We start from the raw sequence: 16,486 nt of genomic DNA on the forward strand, positions 1-16,486 counted from the left end.
AATAATAAAAATATTTTATTCAACCACCACATAAAGTTAAAAAAACTCATTATTACAAATAAAAGTGAAGATTAATAGACTTTATTTATACTATATAGTATAACACCCAACATGATCCCTAAACAATGTGGGACTATTTTGAAAACATGTACAGTATCATCAAACTTTCTTTACAACATCCCAAATGAGTAAAAATAGAATCAAAATCATATAAAATGCCACCTCATTTATTTTGTGTTTTCCTTTATAAAATATATAAATTTTTCCTAGTGTTTAACACACTTATCTTAATACTAAAATTTTGATAAAATAATAATTAAAAAATTATAACTAATTAAGTTGATTAGATTAAATAATAAAAATATTTCATTCAGCCACCATATAAAAAGGTTAAAAAAACTAATTTTATTACAAATAAAAGTGACGATTGTTAGACTTTATTTATACTATATAGTATAACATCCAGGGGCGGAGCCACATACACCCCTATAGGGGCTGTGGCCCCCCCTTCAATTTTTTAAAATTTTACACTATTAAACATATATATATAATCATATATAAAACTATGTTAATACATAATTTGTCATGTATAAAAGAACTAAAAAATTAGTATTTACTTATTTAAATATAATTTTATTATTAAGAAAATATATACAATTTTATTTTATATATTAATGTAGTAAATTATTATATTACTATTTTATTAGATTTAATTAATTTGTTTTAATTTAAAAATATATTTAGTAAGTTATTTAATAAATAAGAGTAAAATAAACTAATTATATTATTTTTAAAATCAATATGAGTATTTTTTCTTTAAGAAATTAAATATCATTATTAATTTTGGTAATATTAAATTAAACTACGTCAAATTTTAGCGTAACACTCGTATTTTATTTTTAATTTAATGATTTGATTCATTTTTAAAAAAAAATTATTGTATAAAATTTAAAAATGTAGTATTTTTTATAATTGACACACATCCTTAAAAGGTATTAAAGTCACCGAAAATTAAATTTATTGTATATTGCACTGTCTGATATTGGCCCCCCTAACACTTTAGTTCTGGCTCCGCCCCTGATAACATCCAACATGATTCCTAAACAATGTGGGACTATTTTTAAAACATGTATCAACAAACTTTCTTCACAAAATAGAAAAGTCTCACAAATGAGTAAAAATAGAATGAAAATTATAAAATACCACACAATTTTTTTTGTACTTTCCTTTATATAAATATATAATTTTTTTTAGTATTTAACACACTTTTCTTAATACGACAAAATAATAAATAAAAAATTATAACTAATTAAGCAAGATTATATTAAATGATAAAAATATTTTATCCAACCACCATATATGAAGGTTAAAAAAACTAATTTTATTACAAATAAAAGTAAAGATTATTAGACTTTATTTATACTATATAGTATAACACCCAACATGATTCCTAAACAATGTGGGACTATTTTTAAAACATGTATCATCAAACATTCTTCACAAAATGAGGAAGTATCACAAATGAGTAAAAATAGAATAAAAATCATATAAAATGCCACATAATTTCTTTTGTGCTTTCCTTTATATAAATATATAGATGTTGTTAGACTATATATATAGTGTATGTAATATAGCATATACAATGATATGAAATGCGGAAAATAAACTGTAATCATATCTATAATATATGCAATGAAAGGATCGATGTACCTCCAGCCATTGATCTTTGAGCTTCAATCCCTGCGATAGCTTCGGTATTGGAGTTCGGGCTTCCTCGCTCTCTCAACTCTCTTTAGATGGAATTTGCTGAATGGATTCAGAATGAGTGAGGAGCTCGGGGACCGAGACCCTATATTTATAGGTGAGATACTCCATCAGTATCTGCGCCACATTAATTGTCAGAATATTTTGACAATTAATTCAGGAAATCAAATCAGGTAATGAATATAGAAATCTGACCATATATAGAATATTACATAATTGATTTTGTTCAGATTCAATGAATATAAAATATTCATTTATCAGAAAATCAATTATTTATTTATTTCCTTAAATAGAAAATCATTTCCTTAATTAGAAAATAATTTCCATAAATAAAAATATTCTAATATTCTCTCACTTGGTCAGCATTTAAACTAAAATATTCAAACCTAACGTTCCTCATTATATAATAAACATACGAATCATAGCGACATGTCCTCATTATGAATCGAGTATTATCTTCCATGTATTACAATACATTTATTATATAACAATGTACTTTATGTGGCAATGTACTTAAGTGAATAAACCCTAAACCTTATGTTTATTCAGGTCCTCTGAAATTTTTCTCAAATGTAAAATTAAGATGCGCATAAATATGAGAAAATCAAAAATAAGAGTTTCATTAATAATAACTTTATTTGTACAAATTACATAAGGGAACCAAGTCCCATGTTCTCTACATGATCCTTGAATTTATGAGGTGGCAAGCCTTTTGTCATAGGATCGGCAATCATCAATTCAGTGCTAATGTGTTGAATGACCACTTTATTTTCCTTAACACGTTCTCTAATAGCTAAGTACTTAATGTCGATGTGCTTGCTTCGACTTCCACTTTTGTTGTTCTTAGCCATGAAAACAAGACTGAATTGTCACGGAACATCTTTAGCGGCCTTGCAATGGAATCAACCAGCTCTAAGGCACTGAAATGAAACTCTTTAGCCATACACCATGTGATGTAGCCTCAAAACAAGAAACGAACTCAGCCTCCATAGTAGAAGTAGCAGTCAAAGTTTGTTTGTTACTCCTCCAGGACACAGCTCCACCAGCAAACATAAACACGTAACCAGATGTAGATTTACGTGAATCAGTGCAACCAGCGAAATGCGAGTCCGAGTAGCCAACTACTTCTAGATTGTCGGTTCGTTTGAACATCGGTTTGTAATCCTTAGTACCCTGAAGATACCTCATTACTTTCTTTGCAGCTTTCCAGTGGTCTATCCCCGGGTTACTCTGAAATCTTCCTAACATTCCGACAGAATAAGCAATGTCGGGTCTTGTACACACCTGAGCATACATTAGGCTTCCGACAGCAGAAGCATAAGGAATGTTCTTCATTTGTTCTCTTTCAAAATCATTCTTTGGGCACTGGCTCAAATTTAATTTATCACCCTTCATAATTGGAGCAACGCTCGGTGAACAATCTTTCATATGAAATCTTTCTAAAACTCTGTTGATGTAGGCTTCTTGAGATAAACCTAAGATACCTCGGTATCTATCTCTATGAATCTTAATGCCTATGACATAGGATGCTTCACCCATGTCTTTCATCTCAAAGTTCTTTGAAAGAAATTGTTTCACTTCACGTAGCAACCCTTTATCATTGGATGCAAGAAGAATATCGTCCACATATAAAACAAGAAAACAGATCTTACTCCCACTTTCCTTCAGGTATATGCATTGATCCATGACATTCTCTTCAAATCCAAAGGAAGAGATGACATCATGAAATTTTAAATACCATTGACGGGATGCTTGTTTTAATCCATAGATGGACTTCTTGAGCTTGCATACCAAATCCTGACCTTCACTAGAGGAGAATCCTTCTGGTTGTTTCATGTATACCTCCTCATCTAGATCACCATTCAGAAAAGCAGTTTTTACATCCATCTGCTCCAGCTCTAAATCAAAATGAGCAACTAATGCCAAGATGACTCTGAGGGAATCTTTCTTTGATACAGGAGAAAAAGTCTCCGTATAGTCAATTCCTTCCTCTTGAGTGAATCCTTTAGCAACAAGTCTCATTAGGCAACAAGTCTCGCTTTGTACCTCTCAGTGTTGCCTAATGAGTCTTTCTTAGTTTTATAGACCCATTTACAGCCAATGGCTCTCGCCCCATTAGGCAACTTTACAAGTTCCCAGACTCTGTTGCACCTCATAGAATTCATTTCATCATCCATAGCATTGTACCACAATTTTGATTCTCTACTGTTCATAGCTTGTAAAAACGTTTCTGGATCATTTCCAATTCCAATATCAGATTCTAATAAATACACAACATAGTCTTTGTAAATCTTTGGTTTGATAGGTCTAGTAGATCTTCTTAAGACTTCACCAACAGGCTCTTGGGGAGCAGCAGCAGGTTCAACAGGTTGTTCAACAGTTGCAGGCAACTCTTGAACATTTTGATCTACTGGATTATCATTACCAACTTGTGGATCTTCAGTGATTGGTAATGGTTGTTCAACATTCGTTTGAACTACAGGAGTGTTAACCATTATCAATCTTGCTTTTGAAGTGGAAGGTTCTGAAGGATCTTTCTCAGGACCTAAGTCCTTTGATTGATCACTCCCACTGATCAAGGCATTCTCAAGAAATTTTGCATTCCTTGATTCCACAGTTCTTGTGCTATGAGATGGACAATAAAACTTGTAACCTTTAGACTTTTCAGCGTACCCTATAAAGAATCCGCTTATGGTCCTTGGGTCCAATTTCTTCTCTTGTGGATTATATATTCTGACTTCAGATGGACATCCCCAAATGCGTACATGATTCAAACTTGGTTTCCAACCTTTCCATAATTCAAAAGGAGTTTTTGAGACTGCCTTTGTTGGAACTCGGTTTAATATGTACACGGATGTCTTTAATGCTTCAGTCCACAAGGATTTAGGAAGATTAGAGTTGCTACTAAGCATACTTCGCACCATGTCCATTAATGTTCGGTTTCTTCTTTACGCAACACCATTTTGCTCGGGTGTACGGGCAAGGTGTAATGGGCAACAATCCCATTTTCTTCAAGAAACTTTGCAAATGCACAGTGCTTGTCCATCTTCTCGTGTATCTACCATAATACTCACCTCCTCTATCCGATCTCACTATCTTAATTTGCTTGTTGCATTGTTTCTCTACTTGACTTTAAATATCTTAAAGACATCTAATGCTTCACTTTTATTATGAAGTAAGTAGATATACATGTAGCGTGAGTAATCATCTATGAATGAGATGAAGTATTTCGACCATGTGACTCCATATCCGGACTACATATATCGGTATGTATGATTTCTAATATTTCGTAACTCCTATGGACACCGGTTTTGACGGACTTGGAGGTTTGCTTTCCCTTAATGCAATCCACACAAGTATCAAAATCGGTAAAATTAAGGCATTGAGTATCCCGTGTTTTACTAACTTTTTAATTCTATCAATGGAGATATGTCCCAATCTCCGTGCCACAATGTACGGGAATCCTCTTTCATAACACATCTTTTAGTGCCGGCGTGAACATGCATAACATTATTAGTGGTATTATTTTGTAAATTAAGGCGGTAAAGACCATCGGACAAAATACCATTTCCAACACATTCGCATTTATAATATAAATTGAAATATTTGTACGAAAATGTAAAGGAAAAACCAAAGGGTATAAGTCTTGAAATCGAAATCAAGTTTCTAGAGAAACTTGGTACATAAAAGGTCTTTTCTAACTTTAAAACAAAACCATTACTTAAAACTAAATTGCATGTTCCAATAGCTTCCACATGTGAGCCCATCTTGTTTCCAGATAAGATGCTTTGCTCACTTGCCACTGGCTTCCTTAGATTTTGAATATCCTGCAAGGAATTTGTTATGTGAATTGTTGAACCGAATCAATCCACCATGTGTTAAGATTAACATTAGCCATATTAGATTCATAACATACTAAGGAAATTGGATTACCTTTGTCATCCATCCATTTCTTGAACTGGCTGCACTCCCTTTTAGCATGTCCCTTTTGTTTACAAAAGAAACATTTGATAGAATCTTTCTTTATGGCAGCCTTGGGAGCCATGGGCTTTTTCCCTTTGTTCTTCTTGAATGGCTTGCGTTTCTTAGGTTGAGTGGTCAGGTGAACACTTTCTCCTTGCTCCCGTAGGAGCACGGCTTCCTCTTGAACACACATGGTCATCAATTCATTGATAGTCCATTTTTCTTTATGTGTGTTGTAGGAAATTTTGAAAGGCCCATACTGTGGAGGAAGATTGTGAAGGATGTAATGAACCAGGAAGGTATCAGGAATGATAACATCGAGTTTCTTCAAATGAGCAGTGATGTCCCTCATTTTAGAAATGTGTTCTCGAACTCCTTTAACACGGTGAGTTTTGTGGACGAGAACTCTTGGATGAGGTTGATGAACAAGGATTTATACGAAGTGTCAAAGCGCTCATCCATAACTTTGATAAAGTCTTTCACCTTCTCGGGTGGCTCCACCGATCCACGCATTCCCATAGGAATTCGGACATAATGAACATGATGCGAGAGACGATTAGATTGCTCCCACTTTTCACGCGGTGCAATCTCGGCGGCAGTGCTAGTATCGGTGATAGCGGTTTGGTTCATCTTTTCGTATTGCATAATCCATGTCAGTGCAAGCTAAGTGGAGAAGAACTCGTTCCTTCCAGATTTTGAAGTTGTCACTCCTAAGCTCAGGGATTTCACTAGTGATTTCAGCATATTTAGAGGTGGATGAAATAGCTGCAAGAATAGGATTACAAAAATTTAGATGTTAAAAGAATTGAGGCTTTAATGAATTCATGTTTTACCAATGTAGAAACATGATGAAGATGAAAATTTTATTAAATCTAAAATTGCCTGTGGGCTAAATTTTAAATCTAATAAAATTGTATGAACTTTATGATAGATTTAATGAAATATTTAATTTAGATTAATGGAGGAATGAAATCTATCTTTAATTAAAATTTGTGATAACACTATTAATTCAAATCCTCATAACTCCCTGTGGGGTAAATTAAGAGAATTTAACTTAATATATTATCCTAATTAATTATAAAAATATAATAAAATCCTTGTGGGGTAAAATTATTATATCCAAATAATTAATTACAAGTTTTGTCCATTAAGGTGAATTTTAATTAATATATAATTTTATATAATTAAAGATGCTGTGGCTACTCCCTAATTATAAAAAAATTATATTTTCACTTTAGACATTAGGTATTGGGCTCTACCTAAAAGTAATTTCGTTATTAACATAATAGACAATCACTGAGATTAGTGCTCCTAGTGTGGTCGTCCGAAGATCATTAAAAACCGTTCTAGATATGAGCATTTGTCCCAAGTTCATGTTTTCTTATGTCAAACCACAAAACTACTTACGTTTTATTCATATTTTATTCATTTTATAAAGTTTTATGAATATTTTATGAATAATTTTATGAAGTTTTATGAAACTTAATTGCTAAATAAAATATTCAACCTATCTTAATGTTTGAATATTTCTAAATATATCTAGCACTATAAAAGGAATTTATGAATAGCATTTAAATCATACAAATCTAAATTAATTGCATTAAACATAAATTTGTCAATTAAATACAAAATAATACAATTAATGTATGATCATTAATTAAATGCAAATTCCTTAATATGAAATTAATGGCAGATTTTTCAAAATTAATTTAGACAATAAATTGCAGAAATTTGGTAATATATAATTAAATGCACAAATTAGCACAATTTTTACATGTCTAAATAAATCATGTAATAAATTACCAAATTTAAACAAATTTCCATTTTCAATTTATACTATATATATGTATTAAACAAAAATGGAAAATTAACTAAATGCAATTTATTGACTAAATTAACACTGAAATGGGAAAATAATTAATATTCCAAGTAAATAAAAATTTATAAAAAAATTCGGAATTTTTCCCTTTTTTTTTTTTTGAAAAATCCATCGTAAACGACATGTCGTTTTTGCAAAAGGCAAAAACGATACGTCGTTTTTATCAATCTAAAGGGTGCAGAACACACATAAAAACGACACGTCGTTTTCCCTAAGGGAAAAACGACACGTCGTTTCATTCACCAAAAGGTCGCCTCGGAAGACGAAAAACGACATGTCGTTTTTCACAAAGGTGAAAAACGACATGTCGTTTACTACAAACGACAGCTGAAATGAAGGCCTTCAAACCACACGTCGTTTTTGACAAACGACACGTCGTTTTTGGGAAAACGACACGTCGTTTTTGGGCAAACGACACGTCGTTTTTTGGCAAACGACACGTCGTTTTTTGACAAACGACATGCCGTTTGCGTCGTCTTCTTCAGCCAAACCGGGTCGATTTTGACCCGTTTTTCTGCACGCGGGTCCGTCGAACCCGACCCAAACCCGATCGGAAATTGCGTTTCCGACGACCAAATTGCGTGTTTTCAAATCTAAAATGTTCTAAATCAAATAATAAAGAGATCCACATAGATTTTATGCACAAAAACACGAAAAAATATATACTTTAATATCACGAAATTAATCGGGTCCGAAAAAGTTTTAACTGAAATTTTTTTCCATCTTTAAGTTTTTCAATGGATTTTCAATGCTTAGATCGATCTATAATACTATACGAATATAGTAATATATTTAGAATTCGAAATAAACACCGAAAAATGAAAAAAGGAAAAAACAAAAACCATGGACCGATCGTGATTATATATATGCATGTATATATATATATGCATATATATATATCACATAATAAAAATGAATATAGAAATCTGACCATATATAGAATATTACATAATTGATTTTGTTCAGATTCAATGAATATAAAATATTCATTTATCAGAAAATCAATTATTTATTTATTTCCTTAAATAGAAAATCGTTTCCTTAATTAGAAAATAATTTCCATAAATAAAAATATTCTAATAGATGTCTCACAAATGAGTAAAAATAGAATAAAAATCATATAAAATGCCACATTTCCTTGATATAATTATATATATATATATGGATATAGATTATTTTTTTCTTAGTGTTTAACACACTTTTCTTAATATTAAAATTTTGACAAAATAATAAATAAAAAATTATAACTAATTAAGCAAGATTAGATTAAATAATAAAAATATTTTATTCAACCACCACATAAAGTTAAAAAAACTCATTATTACAAATAAAAGTGAAGATTAATAGACTTTATTTATACTATATAGTATAACACCCAACATGATCCCTAAACAATGTGGGACTATTTTGAAAACATGTACAGTATCATCAAACTTTCTTTACAACATCCCAAATGAGTAAAAATAGAATCAAAATCATATAAAATGCCACCTCATTTATTTTGTGTTTTCCTTTATAAAATATATAAATTTTTCCTAGTGTTTAACACACTTATCTTAATACTAAAATTTTGATAAAATAATAATTAAAAAATTATAACTAATTAAGTTGATTAGATTAAATAATAAAAATATTTCATTCAGCCACCATATAAAAAGGTTAAAAAAACTAATTTTATTACAAATAAAAGTGACGATTGTTAGACTTTATTTATACTATATAGTATAACATCCAGGGGCGGAGCCACATACACCTATAAAATGTGGCCCCCCCTCAATTTTTTAAAATTTTACACTATTAAACATATATATATAATCATATATAAAACTATGTTAATACATAATTTGTCATGTATAAAAGAACTAAAAAATTAGTATTTACTAATTTAAATATAATTTTATTATTAAGAAAATATATACAATTTTATTTTATATATTAATGTAGTAAATTATTATATTACTATTTTATTAGATTTAATTAATTTGTTTTAATTTAAAAATATATTTAGTAAGTTATTTAATAAATAAGAGTAAAATAAACTAATTATATTATTTTTAAAATCAATATGAGTATTTTTTCCTTAAGAAATTAAATATCATTATTAATTTTGGTAATATTAAATTAAACTACGTCAAATTTTAGCGTAACACTCGTATTTTATTTTTAATTTAATGATTTGATTCATTTTTAAAAAAAATTATTGTATAAAATTTAAAAATGTAGTATTTTTTATAATTGACACACATCCTTAAAAGGTATTAAAGTCACCGAAAATTAAATTTATTGTATATTGCACTGTCTGATATTGGCCCCCCTAACACTTTAGTTACGCTCCGCCCCTGATAACATCCAACATGATTCCTAAACAATGTGGGACTATTTTTAAAACATGTATCAACAAACTTTCTTCACAAAATAGAAAAGTCTCACAAATGAGTAAAAATAGAATGAAAATTATAAAATACCACACAATTTTTTTTGTACTTTCCTTTATATAAATATATAATTTTTTTTAGTATTTAACACACTTTTCTTAATACGACAAAATAATAAATAAAAAATTATAACTAATTAAGCAAAATTATATTAAATGATAAAAATATTTTATCCAACCACCATATATGAAGGTTAAAAAAACTAATTTTATTACAAATAAAAGTAAAGATTATTAGACTTTATTTATACTATATAGTATAACACCCAACATGATTCCTAAACAATGTGGGACTATTTTTAAAACATGTATCATCAAACATTCTTCACAAAATGAGGAAGTATCACAAATGAGTAAAAATAGAATAAAAATCATATAAAATGCCACATAATTTCTTTTGTGCTTTCCTTTATATAAATATATAGATGTTGTTAGACTATATATATAGTGTATGTAATATAACATATACAATGATATGAAATGCGGAAAATAAACTGTAATCATATCTATAATATATGCAATGAAAGGATCGATGTACCTCCAGCCATTGATCTTTGAGCTTCAATCCCTGCGATAGCTTCGGTATTGGAGTTCGGGCTTCCTCGCTCTCTCAACTCTCTTTAGATGGAATTTGCTGAATGGATTCAGAATGAGTGAGGAGCTCGGGGACCGAGACCCTATATTTATAGGTGAGATACTCCATCAGTATCTGCGCCACATTAATTGTCAGAATATTTTGACAATTAATTCAGGAAATCAAATCAGGTAATGAATATAGAAATCTGACCATATATAGAATATTACATAATTGATTTTGTTCAGATTCAATGAATATAAAATATTCATTTATCAGAAAATCAATTATTTATTTATTTCCTTAAATAGAAAATCATTTCCTTAATTAGAAAATAATTTCCATAAATAAAAATATTCTAATATTCTCTCACTTGGTCAGCATTTAAACTAAAATATTCAAACCTAACGTTCCTCATTATATAATAAACATACGAATCATAGCGACATGTCCTCATTATGAATCGAGTATTATCTTCCATGTATTACAATACATTTATTATATAACAATGTACTTTATGTGGCAATGTACTTAAGTGAATAAACCCTAAACCTTATGTTTATTCAGGTCCTCTGAAATTTTTCTCAAATGTAAAATTAAGATGCGCATAAATATGAGAAAATCAAAAATAAGAGTTTCATTAATAATAACTTTATTTGTACAAATTACATAAGGGAACCAAGTCCCATGTTCTCTACATGATCCTTGAATTTATGAGGTGGCAAGCCTTTTGTCATAGGATCGGCAATCATCAATTCAGTGCTAATGTGTTGAATGACCACTTTATTTTCCTTAACACGTTCTCTAATAGCTAAGTACTTAATGTCGATGTGCTTGCTTCGACTTCCACTTTTGTTGTTCTTAGCCATGAAAACAGCAGCTGAATTGTCACAGAACATCTTTAGCGGCCTTGCAATGGAATCAACCACTCTAAGGCCTGAAATGAAACTCTTTAGCCATACACCATGTGATGTAGCCTCAAAACAAGAAACGAACTCAGCCTCCATAGTAGAAGTAGCGAGTCAAAGTTTGTTTGTTACTCCTCCAGACACGGCTCCACCGGCAAACATAAACACGTAACCAGATGTAGATTTACGTGAATCGGTGCAACCGGCGAAATGCGAGTCCGAGTAGCCAACTACTTCTAGATTGTCGGTTCGTTTGAACATCGGTTGTAATCCTTAGTACCACCGAAGATACCTCATTACTTTCTTTGCGGCTTTCCGGTGGTCTATCCCCGGGTTACTTGCGAAATCTTCCTAACATTCGAACGGAATAAGCAATGTCGGGTCTTGTACACACGAGCATACATTAGGCTTCCGACGGCGAAGCATAAGGAATGTTCTTCATTTGTTCTCTTTCAAAATCATTCTTTGGGCAACGGCTCAAATTTAATTTATCACCCTTCATAATTGGAGCAACGCTCGGTGAACAATCTTTCATATGAAATCTTTCTAAAACTCGTTGATGTAGGCTTCTTGAGATAAACCTAAGATACCTCGGTATCTATCTCTATGAATCTTAATGCCTATGACATAGGATGCTTCACCCATGTCTTTCATCTCAAAGTTCTTTGAAAGAAATTGTTTCACTTCACGTAGCAACCCTTTATCATTGGATGCAAGAAGAATATCGTCCACATATAAAACAAGAAAACGAGATCTTACTCCCACTTTCCTTCAGTGTATATGCATTGATCCATGACATTCTCTTCAAATCCAAAGGAAGAGATGACATCATGAAATTTTAAATACCATTGACGGGATGCTTGTTTTAATCCATAGATGGACTTCTTGAGCTTGCATACCAAATCCTGACCTTCACTAGAGGAGAATCCTTCTGGTTGTTTCATGTATACCTCCTCATCTAGATCACCATTCAGAAAAGCAGTTTTACATCCATCCGCTCCAAGCTCTAAATCAAAATGAGCAACTAATGCCAAGATGACTCTGAGGGAATCTTTCTTTGATACAGGAGAAAAAGTCTCCGTATAGTCAATTCCTTCCTCTTGAGTGAATCCTTTAGCAACAAGTCTCATTAGGCAACAAGTCTCGCTTTGTACCTCTCAGTGTTGCCTAATGAGTCTTTCTTAGTTTTATAGACCCATTTACAGCCAATGGCTCTCGCCCCATTAGGCAACTTTACAAGTTCCCGTACTACGTTGCACCTCATAGAATTCATTTCATCATCCATAGCATTGTACCACAATTTTGATTCTCTACTGTTCATAGCTTGTAAAAACGTTTCTGGATCATTTCCAATTCCAATATCAGATTCTAATAAATACACAACATAGTCTTTGTAAATCTTTGGTTTGATAGGTCTAGTAGATCTTCTTAAGACTTCACCAATGAGCTCTTGGGGAGCAGCGGAGTTCAACGGGTTGTTCAACGGTTGCGTGCAACTCTTGAACATTTTGATCTCTTGGATTATCATTACCAACTTGTGGATCATCAGTGATTGGTAATGGTTGTTCAACATTCGTTTGAACTACGGGAGTGTTAACCATTATCAATCTTGCTTTTGAAGTGGAAGGTTACGAAGGATCTTTCTCGGGACCTAAGTCCTTTGATTGATCAACTCCCAACGATCAAGGCATTCTCAAGAAATTTTGCATTCCTTGATTCCACAGTTCTTGTGCTATGAGATGGACAATAAAACTTGTAACCTTTAGACTTTTCAGCGTACCCTATAAAGAATCCGCTTATGGTCCTTGGGTCCAATTTCTTCTCTTGTGGATTATATATTCTGACTTCAGATGGACATCCCCAAATGCGTACATGATTCAAACTTGGTTTCCAACCTTTCCATAATTCAAAAGGAGTTTTTGAGACTGCCTTTGTTGGAACTCGGTTTAATATGTACACGGATGTCTTTAATGCTTCAGTCCACAAGGATTTAGGAAGATTAGAGTTGCTACTAAGCATACTTCGCACCATGTCCATTAATGTTCGGTTTCTTCTTTCTGCAACACCATTTTGCTCGGGTGTACCGGGCAAGGTGTAATGGGCAACAATCCCATTTTCTTCAAGAAACTTTGCAAATGCACCAGGTGCTTGTCCATCTTCTGTGTATCTACCATAATACTCACCTCCTCTATCTGATCTCACTATCTTAATTTGCTTGTTGCATTGTTTCTCTACTTGACTTTAAATATCTTAAAGACATCTAATGCTTCACTTTTATTATGAAGTAAGTAGATATACATGTAGCGTGAGTAATCATCTATGAATGAGATGATGACTCCATATCTGGACTACATATATCAGTATGTATGATTTCTAATATTTCAGAACTCCTATGGACACCAGTTTTGACAGACTTGGAGGTTTGCTTTCCCTTAATGCAATCCACACAAGTATCAAAATCAGTAAAATATAAGGTATTGAGTACCCCATCTTTTACCAACCTTTTAATTCTATCAATGGAGATATGTCCCAATCTCCGGTGCCACAATGTACAGGAATCCTCTTTCATAACACATCTTTTAGTGCCAGCGTGAACATGCATAACATTATTAGTGGTATTATTTTGTAAATTAAGGCAGTAAAGACCATCAGACAAAATACCATTTCCAACACATTCAGATTTATAATATAAATTGAAATATTTGTACGAAAATGTAAAGGAAAAACCAAAGGGTATAAGTCTTGAAACTGAAATCAAGTTTCTAGAGAAACTTGGTACATAAAAGGTCTTTTCTAACTTTAAAACAAAACCATTACTTAAAACTAAATTGCATGTTCCAATAGCTTCCACATGTGAGCCCATCTTGTTTCCAGATAAGATGCTTTGCTCACTTGCCACTGGCTTCCTTAGATTTTGAATATCCTGCAAGGAATTTGTTATGTGAATTGTTGAACCGGAATCAATCCACCATGTGTTAAGATTAACATTAGCCATATTAGATTCATAACATACTAAGGAAATTGGATTACCTTTGTCATCCATCCATTTCTTGAACTGGCTGCACTCCCTTTTAGCATGTCCCTTTTGTTTACAAAAGAAACATTTGATAGAATCTTTCTTTATGGCAGCCTTGGGAGCCATGGGCTTTTTCCCTTTGTTCTTCTTGAATGGCTTGCGTTTCTTAGGTTGAGTGGTCAGGTGAACACTTTCTCCTTGCTCCTGTAGGAGCCTGGCTTCCTCTTGAACACACATGGTCATCAATTCATTGATAGTCCATTTTTCTTTATGTGTGTTGTAGGAAATTTTGAAAGGCCCATACTGTGGAGGAAGATTGTGAAGGATGTAATGAACCAGGAAGGTATCAGGAATGATAACATCGAGTTTCTTCAAATGAGCAGTGATGTCCCTCATTTTAGAAATGTGTTCTCGAACTCCTTTAACACCGGTGAGTTTTGTGGACGAGAACTCTTGGATGAGGTTGATGAACAAGGATTTATCTGAAGTGTCAAACTGCTCATCCATAACTTTGATAAAGTCTTTCACCTTCTCAGGTGGCTCCACCGATCCACGCATTCCCATAGGAATTCTGGACATAATGAACATGATGCAGAGACGATTAGATTGCTCCCACTTTTCACGCAAGTGCAATCTCGGCAGGCGAGTGCTAGTATCAGTGATAGCAGCTGGTTCATCTTTTCGTATTGCATAATCCATGTCAGTGCAAGCTAAGTGGAGAAGAACTCGTTCCTTCCAGATTTTGAAGTTGTCACTCCTAAGCTCAGGGATTTCACTAGTGATTTCAGCATATTTAGAGGTGGATGAAATAGCTGCAAGAATAGGATTACAAAAATTTAGATGTTAAAAGAATTGAGGCTTTAATGAATTCATGTTTTACCAATGTAGAAACATGATGAAGATGAAAATTTTATTAAATCTAAAATTGCCTGTGGGCTAAATTTTAAATCTAATAAAATTGTATGAACTTTATGATAGATTTAATGAAATATTTAATTTAGATTAATGGAGGAATGAAATCTATCTTTAATTAAAATTTGTGATAACACTATTAATTCAAATCCTCATAACTCCCTGTGGGGTAAATTAAGAGAATTTAACTTAATATATTATCCTAATTAATTATAAAAATATAATAAAATCCCTGTGGGGTAAAATTATTATATCCAAATAATTAATTACAAGTTTTGTCCATTAAGGTGAATTTTAATTAATATATAATTTTATATAATTAAAGATGCTGTGGCTACTCCCTAATTATAAAAAAATTATATTTTCACTTTAGACATTAGGTATTGGGCTCTACCTAAAAGTAATTTCGTTATTAACATAATAGACAATCACTGAGATTAGTGCTCCTAGTGTGGTCGTCCGAAGATCATTAAAAACCGTTCTAGATATGAGCATTTGTCCCAAGTTCATGTTTTCTTATGTCAAACCACAAAACTACTTACGTTTTATTCATATTTTATTCATTTTATAAAGTTTTATGAATATTTTATGAATAATTTTATGAAGTTTTATGAAACTTAATTGCTAAATAAAATATTCAACCTATCTTAATGTTTGAATATTTCTAAATATATCTAGCACTATAAAAGGAATTTATGAATAGCATTTAAATCATACAAATCTAAATTAATTGCATTAAACATAAATTTGTCAATTAAATACAAAATAATACAATTAATGTATGATCATTAATTAAATGCAAATTCCTTAATATGAAATTAATGGCAGATTTTTCAAAATTAATTTAGACAATAAATTGCAGAAATTTGGTAATATATAATTAAATGCACAAATTAGCACAATTTTTACATGTCTAAATAAATCATGTAATAAATTACCAAATTTAAACAAATTTCCATTTTCAATTTATACTATATATATGTATTAAACAAAAATGGAAAATTAACTAAATGCAATTTATTGACTAAATTAACAC

The sequence above is a fragment of the Cannabis sativa genome, chromosome X, assembly GCF_029168945.1.
Source record: "Cannabis sativa cultivar Pink pepper isolate KNU-18-1 chromosome X, ASM2916894v1, whole genome shotgun sequence".
In the NCBI taxonomy this organism is placed as follows: domain Eukaryota; kingdom Viridiplantae; phylum Streptophyta; class Magnoliopsida; order Rosales; family Cannabaceae; genus Cannabis; species Cannabis sativa.